Genomic DNA, 10,314 nt, shown 5'->3' with positions numbered 1-10,314 from the left:
ACACTTCTGTAGTTTCTGGAACAAAAAGATATTTTTTTCCAGACTCAACTTGTATTTTCCCTGGCCCAGCCCTAAAGCCAGTCATTTCCCCCAGGGGCCCTGATTTAGTGGAGAGCAGTTTTTAGAAACCAAATTTGGGTTTAGGTGTTACTCATTGCTTTTGTTGGGGATCACTCTCTCCAGCCCTCTCAGGGGACAAGCACACATTAGCGCATTTACACCTGTGTGTATCTAAATTCACATCTCTATCCATCCATGTACATTGAAAATCATGTTTACCCCATTATCTTCAATTGCAACCAAACTCACAGGTTCATTCTAGTTCTCTTCCTTTCCATATTTGTAACGCCTTGAGGAATGAGAAACTGGACTCCTATTATCCTTAAGACATTTATTTATTTGATCAACTCTTCTGTGTGTAATCAATCTTCTATTGCCACCCCACCCCTTTCACCTGCTCGTGACCACTGAGGCTCTGACACCTCACCCCCAGACCCCTCTACCTGCCTCAGCCCCGTGGGTGCCCTCCTCCTTCCACTCCCGACCTGGCAGCCTGCATCAGACCATCCCATCCACCCCACACCAGGCCCCCTGGTCTGCTTGAATGTGAGCACCCCTCACCGGCAGCCCCATCCCACTTGTACCCACCTTGCTTGTTGCACCTAATAGCTCTAGGACGAAACTGTTCAAGAAGGAAAGGGGAAGAAGCAGCATAAGCTTTTTGGGTTTTCTTAGTGCATTTTGCTGATGCTATTTCTGGCATTTCCAGTAATGAGATTTTACCTAAACTGACTGATCAGAACAACTCAGCACACCCAGACATGTGGCCAAGCCCCAGGCTACACACAGACCTGAATTCTTGCTTAGTGGTAGTCTCTGTTTCTCTTCCTGTTCATTAGCACAACAGGAAACCAAGCAGTAGGTAATTGGATAGGTCCTCCTTTTACTGCTAATGAGCATTAAGTTAGTGGTAATGACTAAGAAGAGAGTTACTTAACAAATAGTTTCTAGATCTTGCTCTAAACTTCTTTGTATTTAACTGGGCTTCCATTTCAAATTCGTTCAGGCATGAGATGGGAATTTGGCTCCTTGTGAACTTCTTTGCTGTTCCAGCTGCCTTAGCTGCCTTCTGCTTCCAGGGTATAGTAGAAAAATCTATCATTTCTGCACAAGATATGCTAATATAATAAGGGACATTTGGAGTTTTTGTACATGTGATTTCCTTCTGTTAACACAGGAAATCCTACCCACGGCACGCACAAGCCCTTGAACACACAACAATATGCGACTTTAGCTCCTCTACTCTGAAGAACCAGTCAGGAGCAGCAGGGTATGTGGGTTTTCCCCCCTCTAGGTAATGGAAATAGATATTTATAAGCTTTGAAATTTACTAAGAATGAATTTTGCTGAAACTGGCTTTTTGATGTAAGGAAGCACTAGCTATATTTATGTTTCAACGGTGTGAACTTTTTCCATAGTCTGTCTTGGTTGCCTTCCAGAATGAAGACATGTAAGATATCTCTGGATTCACTGGAAAACTTGCCCTGTCTATTCTTTTCCAACTGTGCTGTCCTCTCCTGGCTGTTTCTGTAGTCCACCGGAGTGTGGAGAAATAGCCTATCGTTCCATTAGACAGAAGATCTTGTGTGATAAAAATAAAAACTAGAAGTCCAGTTGGAGGTGGTACCATGTCATGGGAACTTTGGAAATAGAATCAGGAGATTTGGGGTTTGATTCTTGCCTCTATGGCTAACAAGGTTTAGAATGTTTGGAAGTTTCTCAAAGAACTTAGGTCACCTAAGGGTGTTAGACTAGAAAAGCAGTTTCTAAATGGTGCATTGTAGGACCCAAGGCCCTGAAGTTCTCTTAGCACTGTCTCAGGGGCTCACGGTGGCAGGTTTGGGGAACTGGGGGAATAGTCACCAAGAGGGATGCAAAGGGGGCAGCTTTGCTCCAATAGTCTCAATTGTCTTTCAAGGAGAGCAGCAGTAGCAGCAGCTCTATTTTCATATATATTACATATTATTTATTCTTGAAGGGTTTTTTTTGAAGAAAGATCTCTGCTAAAACAAAACAAAATCAAATCAAAGCTATGAGAGTCTTTTTTTTTTTTTTTTTTTGAGACAGAGTCTCACTCTGTTGCCCAGGCTAGAGTGAGTGCCGTGGCGTCAGCCTAGCTCACAGCAACCTCAAACTCCTGAGCTCAAGGGATCCTCCTGTCTCAGCCTCCCGAGTAGTTGGGACTACAGGCATGCACCACCATGCCCAGCTAATTTTTTCTATATATATTTTTAGCTGTCTATATAATTTCTTTCTATTTTTAGTAGAGATGGGGTCTCGCTCTTGCTCAGGCTGGTCTCGAACTCCTGAGCTCAAACGATCCGCCCACCTCGGCCTCCCAGAGTGCTAGGATTACAGGCGTGAGCCACCGCGCCCGGCCTATGAGAGTCTTTTGAAGGTCCCTCTAGCTCTAGATATTTAGTGGCTTCCTATGATTTTTATATATATCACGTGTCGGTTCACTTTGTCCTCTGAGATGAGACCAATCTGTGTGAATCTGGGATAGAGATTCCTTCCACGCTTTGATGAAAAGCAGTGTAGCCCTGCAGGATGTGAGAGTCTATTGCCCCATACTTGGTTCACACGGGTATGGAGATGAGACGAGATGGAGGAAGCAAAGGAAATGTGGTTTTGCATGTCACTAGCTCAAGTCCTCCTGCATTTTCTCTTAACTGACAGAAGCACCCCCAATGTCTCTACAGAGCAGCAGCAGCAGCACACAGGGCCCCCACATCTTTCTGGGGCTTTTGTGAGAAGCAGTATGGCAACAACAGTGAAGAGAAACTTAGCAGGAGGCCCAGGTGATGCCTTTTCTCGTTTCAGAGATATCTGATCAGGACAAAGAGGAACAAACTTGCCCACAGAGAGGTGGCTGGCAACTTGGTTATTTATCCAGTTAGTCTTGGGGAGCTCTAGAGCTCTTCTGACACCCAGGACTATGTAAATTTGTTTCAAGGGAACATGTGCTATGGGTTGGTGGTGGATGGGATTCAGTGGGATCTTTCTGTGATGCAAGATAATCTCTGCATAGGTGTTTGTGGGGTCTGGGTGGGAGATAGCATAGGGAATAAAAGAGGAACAAACCAAACATTCAATAGTCTAACAATCTTCAATAATTTATCTAAAATTATCGGATGTTCAATCTACCTATAGGTATCGAATCTTTTACTTTTTGTATGATACTCAGTCTTCAAATAATTTGATTGATTGTCAGATTAGGAGAAAAATGATAATTAAATAACACAAATTAAATAATATGTGTTTTTGTTATACAAAGGATTATTACAAAAATAATGAAAAGTTTTTCCTCTAAGCCCTCTTAGAACAGAAGGAAAAATTCGGAATAGTAGAAGAACCTCTCGAGTGCATTTCCTTCTTTGGAGATGTGAAGACCTGAGTGGAGGGTTCAGGGTCGTGCTGCTTAGAGGCAACTGTCTGGATGAAGTGATGCCCGGTCTGTGGTTTCCAGACTTGTCAAATTCATGGAGTATTTCAACAAAATTGAAAATATGGTGCCCAGTTATTTGGTCAAACACCAGTCTAGGTGTTGCTCTGAAAGTATTTTTTTAGATGTGATGATTACCATTAAAATCAGTTGACTTTGCGCAGAGCAGATTATCCTCCATAAGGTGGGTGGGCTTCATCCCATCAGTTGAAGGCCTTAAAAGAAAAGACCAGGGTCCTCCAAGGAAGTAGGAATTCTGTCTCCAGACTCAAGACTGCAACATCAACTCTTGGAATTTACAGCCCGCCTGCCTGCCCTGAAGGTTTCAGACTCGCTGGCTCCCACAATCTGGTAAGCCAATTCTCTAAAAGAAATCTCTCTTTCTCCATGTACACATACTACCAGTTTTATTTCTCTGGAGAACTCAGACTATGACACCACCGTAAGACTGTGGTTTTAATTTTACCAAGTAAGGACTTAAAACTAAACAAACAAAAATGAAAGCCTACCATCTACTGTCATTATCACTTCTTGAAAGAAAGAACAATTTGCTATCCCCATCATGGGAAAGATGTAATTTCAGGACGAAGAACAGTTCTATTGAACTATGTCCTACTAACTAGGTAACCACACTGCCTTTTCGTGTCTGGTTTTCCGTGCATATGAGCCAGCCTTTAGAAGCTGTGCTGGAGGCGACCCAGCTTCTGATTGTGTGGGAGAACCATCCCACTGTCACTCCTAAGAGAACATTATCCTTAGTTTCCCCTGATATGAGAAATGGGAGAGTAACAAGATGCCAAAGCTTATAGACTTTTTTTTTACTTTCTATAAACTATCTGCTCTTAAGTAGTATGTAGAGAATCGTGTAGCTGCTTATAGTATGAGCCAGGCTGACTTGGCCGTCTTTTCTCTTTTGTCGCAGATGGTCATAGAAATAGCTTGCTGTAACAGCACCTCACAGTGTCTTCTTAAACGAAACACTTTCTTTGTGCCTTTTCAGCTCAGTTCTGCTGTTCATGCAGGAGTGAGGGAAATTTTCCCCTGCAGGTTTCTTAAAATTCATTATACTTTTAGAATGTTAGAGCTGGAAGACCATCAAGTTCGGTTTCATTTTTTACAGATGAGAAAACAGAGGCTAAGAGAGGTGCCTGGTAGTGGCAGAGGAGGATTAGAAGTTCCCGAATGTCAGTTGAGCAATCACCTTGCTCGTTAGAACTTCCTATTTTGCCTTGATCACTTTAAATTCAGTTTCCTCTTTCCCCTAGAATGGCCTTTCTCCATTCACACTGCCTTTTCTTTGCTCTGAAGTTATAGATCTGAAACTCTGTATTTAGCTATGCCTTGGTTTTCTTCCACATTCTGTATACTGTACAGACGATCCTCTTATCTAGGTTAGAGATTTTCTGACGTTTCTCTGGTGAAGTTTGATACCAACTGACCTATAAGGGCTTGGCCTTCAGAACAGTCTTAGTCCATGCTCACCTGCAGCACCAAATACTGAGAGGACAAATGAAAATTATTGCTTGAAAAGAGTAAGTAAATGCTACAGAATTCATATTTTTTCCCGCATGCCATTTGCAGTAGCTTTTCACATTTCTCATTTATCCCACACTTAAAATTTCATCTATTGGATAGAGTTTTTGTAAATTTTCTTTTTGAGCCACAAATTTATCTGAGTTTCAGATAATTTATTTTTTCTAGTGTTCTTGGTTTAGTTTAATCCAATCTCAAAAATACTTCTTTGTATTTACTGCAACAAAATCTGAATGCAAATGCAGAGAACTTCAACCAACAGTGAGTCACGGATCCCCATCACTACCTCTTCTAAAACAGTCAGGCAACCCTTCCTGTGTAGTCAGGACCCCTCGCATTCCCCGGGAGGTAGCTACCCAGCACTTCACCACTTCCCCTTGAGCCTCTGACCCCATCATCTTTTCCTTCTTTCTTATAGAAAAATAGAGGCAGCCAGGTAAGGACTTTCTCAACTCAGTCTCCATCAAACACATTCATCTGCAATTTTACCTTCTCTCTGGTGTCAAAGCCTGAGTTGATCCTAAACTTCTTTCAAAGACAAGTCACTTTAGGTGTGACACCCCGTGCTGCCTCTTCAGGACTTTACTCCTTTGATTATTGCTACCTGTCTATCTTTAGCCTTTCCACTGAATCTGTCCTCTTAGTATTTATTCATGTTCAAGTACTTTCCAACTTTTAAAAACTAATCTTGGACACACATCCTCTTTGATTGCCTCAACTTCTCTTCATAAACTTTTTAAAGAGATCAGACCCTAAATCCACCATCCTACCTCAGTCTGTTTTCAGAATACCACAGACTGGGTAATTTATAATAAACAGAAATTTATTTGGCTCAGAGTGCTGCAGGCTGGGAAGTCCAAGAGCGTGGTGCTGGCATTCGGTGAAGGCCTTCATGCTGCGTCATCCCACGGTGGAAGGAAGGCAGAAGGGCAAGAATGGGCGAGAGCAAGCAAGGAGGGGGCTGGACTTGCTTTTGTAACAAACCCATTCCCTCAATAGCATTAATCCATTCATGAGGGCACTGCCCTCAGAACCTAATGACTTATCAGACCCCACCTCTCAACACTGTTGCTTTGGAGATCAAATTGCCAACACATGAACTTTGGGGCACATATTCAAACCATAGCACTTTCTCCCACCCATATTTCAATCCACTGTGATCTACTTTTGCTCCCAGAGGTCCATTAAAACTGTTCTCAATGAATTTCCGGTTGCTAAACCCAATGGACATTACTCAATCTTTGTTTTTTAAATCTCTTGTCAGAATTCTTTTCACTTGACCAACACAGTCGTGTTGGCCTTTACATCCCTTGGACCCAAAGCCTTATAGGGCTTTGTGGAGTTACTGGCACATAACCAAATCTCAATTTGATCAAGTATTTAAAATGAAAAATAGGTGGATGCCAAATAGTGAAGGCTTTAAATGCTGAGCTGTAGGGATTGGTTTTTATTCTGTAGGCAATGGGAATCTGTGAAGGTCTTTGAGCAAGGAAGTAGCATTATCACATCTTTTGGGAAGTAAATTTCAGGGCAGTTGATGGTTTGGAACAGTATTTGCAAAGTGCTGTGTAAACAAGCAGCATCAATATCACCTGGGAATTTGTTAGATGGAAAGTTTTCAGGTCTTATCCCTGACATATTGATTCAGAAGCTCTGAAGGTCCAGTTCAGTAGTGTTATGTCTGATGAAACTCAAAATTAGAGAACTACAGGTTTGGAGGAGAAAGAAGCATAGGAAGCGTGAATTATCAAAGGCCTGAAAGAGTCATGGTGGTGGGGTGGAGACTGGGACGTGTGGAGGGTGTATGGTAATCAGTCACTGGATAAGATCAGGTTTTTTTGGGGGGGGGTAGCTATTGATTTACTTTGAAAGGTCATGCAATCCTGCCACTGAGCTCTCATTCACTCATTCATTCAATGCTTACTGAGCTGGAGGTCATTTACTATTACCAAGGAAAACACAGGCTAAGCTCAGAGCTGAAGTTATGATCATCACTGTTTCTACTAGACCACTCCTTCCAAAATCTCAGTAGATACAAACTGTTAGCATTTCAGTCATTACTGGCAGACAGTGAGAAATTCTCCAAAGTCATTCCTCCTGTGAACAGTGCACACTCTTAACAGGAAAACTGATGTCTGCATTACCAAGAGGTTTAATTTCTCTTCAGAATCTTCCTGTCAGTTTCAGCTGAACCAAAAAGTAGTCCATGTGGTCCTGAGAGTTTAGATATGCAGTGGCTCTTAGCAGTTCACTTTTAGAAACCAATTTCATAAGATCTCAGAGTAGGAGAGCTAGACCACTAGGACACAGACCTAGTGGATGAGGTTAGGTGTAGCAGAGTTCTCAGTTGCAAGCGAGAGAAAGCAACTAGTTGATTAAGGTTGAAAAGGAATTTATTCAATGGGAAGAGATCGCCCAGGCTGGAAAACCAGGCAGGAACAAAGTGATTAATCATCTACTAGGTTCACAGTCAAATTTACACAAGGCTGTTGTGCTCACTGGATATGGGATAACAGATGTCATCCCTATGGACAGACACTGATGCTTGCAACATGGACCCTCCCCTACCCAGTTTCTTTGCTTCACCAGTCAGGGTGAGGTGGCCCAGATGCAAGGGAATCTGAAGTTTTTGCTTCCAGAGGTGAAGGTGGCCTGTGTCATCCAAACACTGGAATGGGATTCAGATGTGGAAGAACAGCAAAATAACCACAATACCACAAAACCAAAAAGAAAAAAGAAAATAAAATCTGATTTAAACTTGCAAGTCATGTGGAATTTTTAAGACAGATGGGACCTAACACATCATCTGGATCAGAATCCAAAAGTAAAGCCTTTTAAAAAGCTTTTTATGAATTTAGAATATCAACTTATATAAAAAGGGCCACGTTCTGCCTACAGCCCCCCTCCTATTCTACCCAACACACACTTACACCTATTCACCAGCTACTTAGTCACTTCTTCCTGCAAAGAATTCCTGGTCCTATAGTAACTAAAAATGAAGGACAGCAAATTATTTTACAAATAGTTTGAAAATTCCCAGGAAGGCTGGGAACAAAGCTTAGAGAATTCAGGGTTAGAGAAGAACGTCCTTTAATGTTACAAAGTAGTCAATGCTAAACAGAAGAACTTTGTGGTCTGGTACTCTTTCCAACACTTTTTCCAAACCAGACTCTCATTTCCTCTTCTGAAAAACAAAGTAGTATGGCTGTTAGACTTTAAAGAGACTTTTAAGAATGATTAAGATTCTTCTAGTACTCCGATAAATGTTTCAATTCTCAAACAGTCCTTATTTTGTAATTTCTGATCTTTTGTACAATTATCCTTGTTTCCTAGTTTCAAATTACTTATTACCATAAAAACATCATATAAATTACTTAAAAAATCATTTGTGAACAAAACTGGTAATTATTTCGATTTGTAATGCTAACTGTAAGCTAGCATTACAGCATGGGACTTTGAATATTTTTTTATACTCCTAATTTTAATTTTTAAAAAAGCCAACTTAAAAATATTCGTAACAGCTTTATTCATATTAGCTGCAAACTGAAAATTCAAAGGTCCATCAACATGACAAATTGTAATATATTCATATAATAGAACACAAGTCTGCAAAAAAAAAAAGGGGGGGGGAATAAACTATATTGACCCTTGAGCTAACATGAATGAAATTCAGAAACATCGACTTAAGTGAAAAAAGCCACAGGCAAATGAGTACATACTGTATGATTACATTTATATTAAATGCTAAAGCAGGCAAATGAAAATGATGGTGACAGGAGTCAAAACAGTGGGTGGAAGGGAATGGGAAGTGACGTGATTGGAAAGGGAGCCAAAGGCAGTGATGGCTACACAGCTGTACACATTTGTTAAAACTCAATACACTTAAAACCCAGTTTTTGTGTGTAACTTACACTCCAATTTAAAAAATGGCACACACAGCCAGTATATCACAGGAATCTTATTTCTCACTTTTGGACTCTTAGGACAGAGAAAATGTTAATTTAAGCATCAAAGATTCGGTAAGATTCTCACAAGAAATTAAGCTAAAAAATTGTCAGATAAGAAAACTGTCAGATAAGATAATTCTAAGTATAGACTCTCTAAGCCTGCAAAACAAAACCCTTTATATAGGTCAACCATTTAAAAAAACATATGTATTCTTAAAAAAACATCCACTGAAGCTAGCAGATAACAAAATATTTATTTTATTATTGTAAAATTAAAAATAGTAGACAAGCATATATAGTTACAGTTCCAGAGCAGAGCAATACAAATATATAAATTATTGCAGTTTTTAAGGAAAATATTAATGTAACAGCCAAATAATGTCTAAACTTCTTTGAAACTAACTTGGTTTTTGCCACAGCAGCTTCATTTTCTTTTTCCAAATGTCTTAGCACAATTTTGTAAAATAAATTTCTAACACCAGGGAGATTAAGTTCCATGACCACAGTATATGCTACAAAGATTTAAAGCAAAGTACACATACACACACACACAATAAAGGTAGGAATGGCATTTAACAGAAGTCACTACCGAACACGTTCTAAACTGCCTCTTTTTGAAGGTAGTAGGGTGAAAAAAAACATTCTAGACACGTTTCAAGGAAGCAAGAAACACACACTAAAATTCCCTCTGCTTTGGTGATGTTGAAAGATGTTCGACTAATATTTTTTTGGGGGGGGAGAGTAATCACTCATCACCATTTTTTTGTTTCACTTTGTAAGCTTAAAATTGTGCAACAGTATTATTAAAATGCATTAGTAATGTGGACTCAAACTGAAAAGAATAGGGACAGTGTATGTTACAAACCAGGTATTAAAAAAATCGAAATGCCAGAGACTTGCTACAATATGGTTCACATCAAGGTAACCACAGCCAGAAGTTTCTTCACTAGATTAGACTGCACCACGACAGGGGCAATTGTGAAAGGATGAAGTGAAATGAAAATACCGAGATGCAAGATAACTGTGATATTCCAAACACAGCATTATGGCCAAGATACCTTTGCCTTGTGCCAGAGACTTATTATTCTAGTAAACTGCCCCTTGCCACATCACCACAAAACTTAACTTGGCAAGAATAAACTGTTGAGGGTTTTGTTGCTTACTAATTTTTCTCCATAAATTTCCTCAGATAATTACTCCCACTAACCTAAAGTTAAAGATACAATCATACACTGAAATGAAACCAATTATCTTTGCTTTACAGCCACATCTGATCAGAAGGTATTTAAAAATTTTGTAGAGTATTAGAATTCTTAATAAGTACTTTAA

Source organism: Eulemur rufifrons, chromosome 7 (assembly GCF_041146395.1).
Source record: "Eulemur rufifrons isolate Redbay chromosome 7, OSU_ERuf_1, whole genome shotgun sequence".
In the NCBI taxonomy this organism is placed as follows: Eukaryota; Metazoa; Chordata; class Mammalia; order Primates; family Lemuridae; genus Eulemur; species Eulemur rufifrons.
This window is presented reverse-complemented; position numbering follows the sequence as displayed.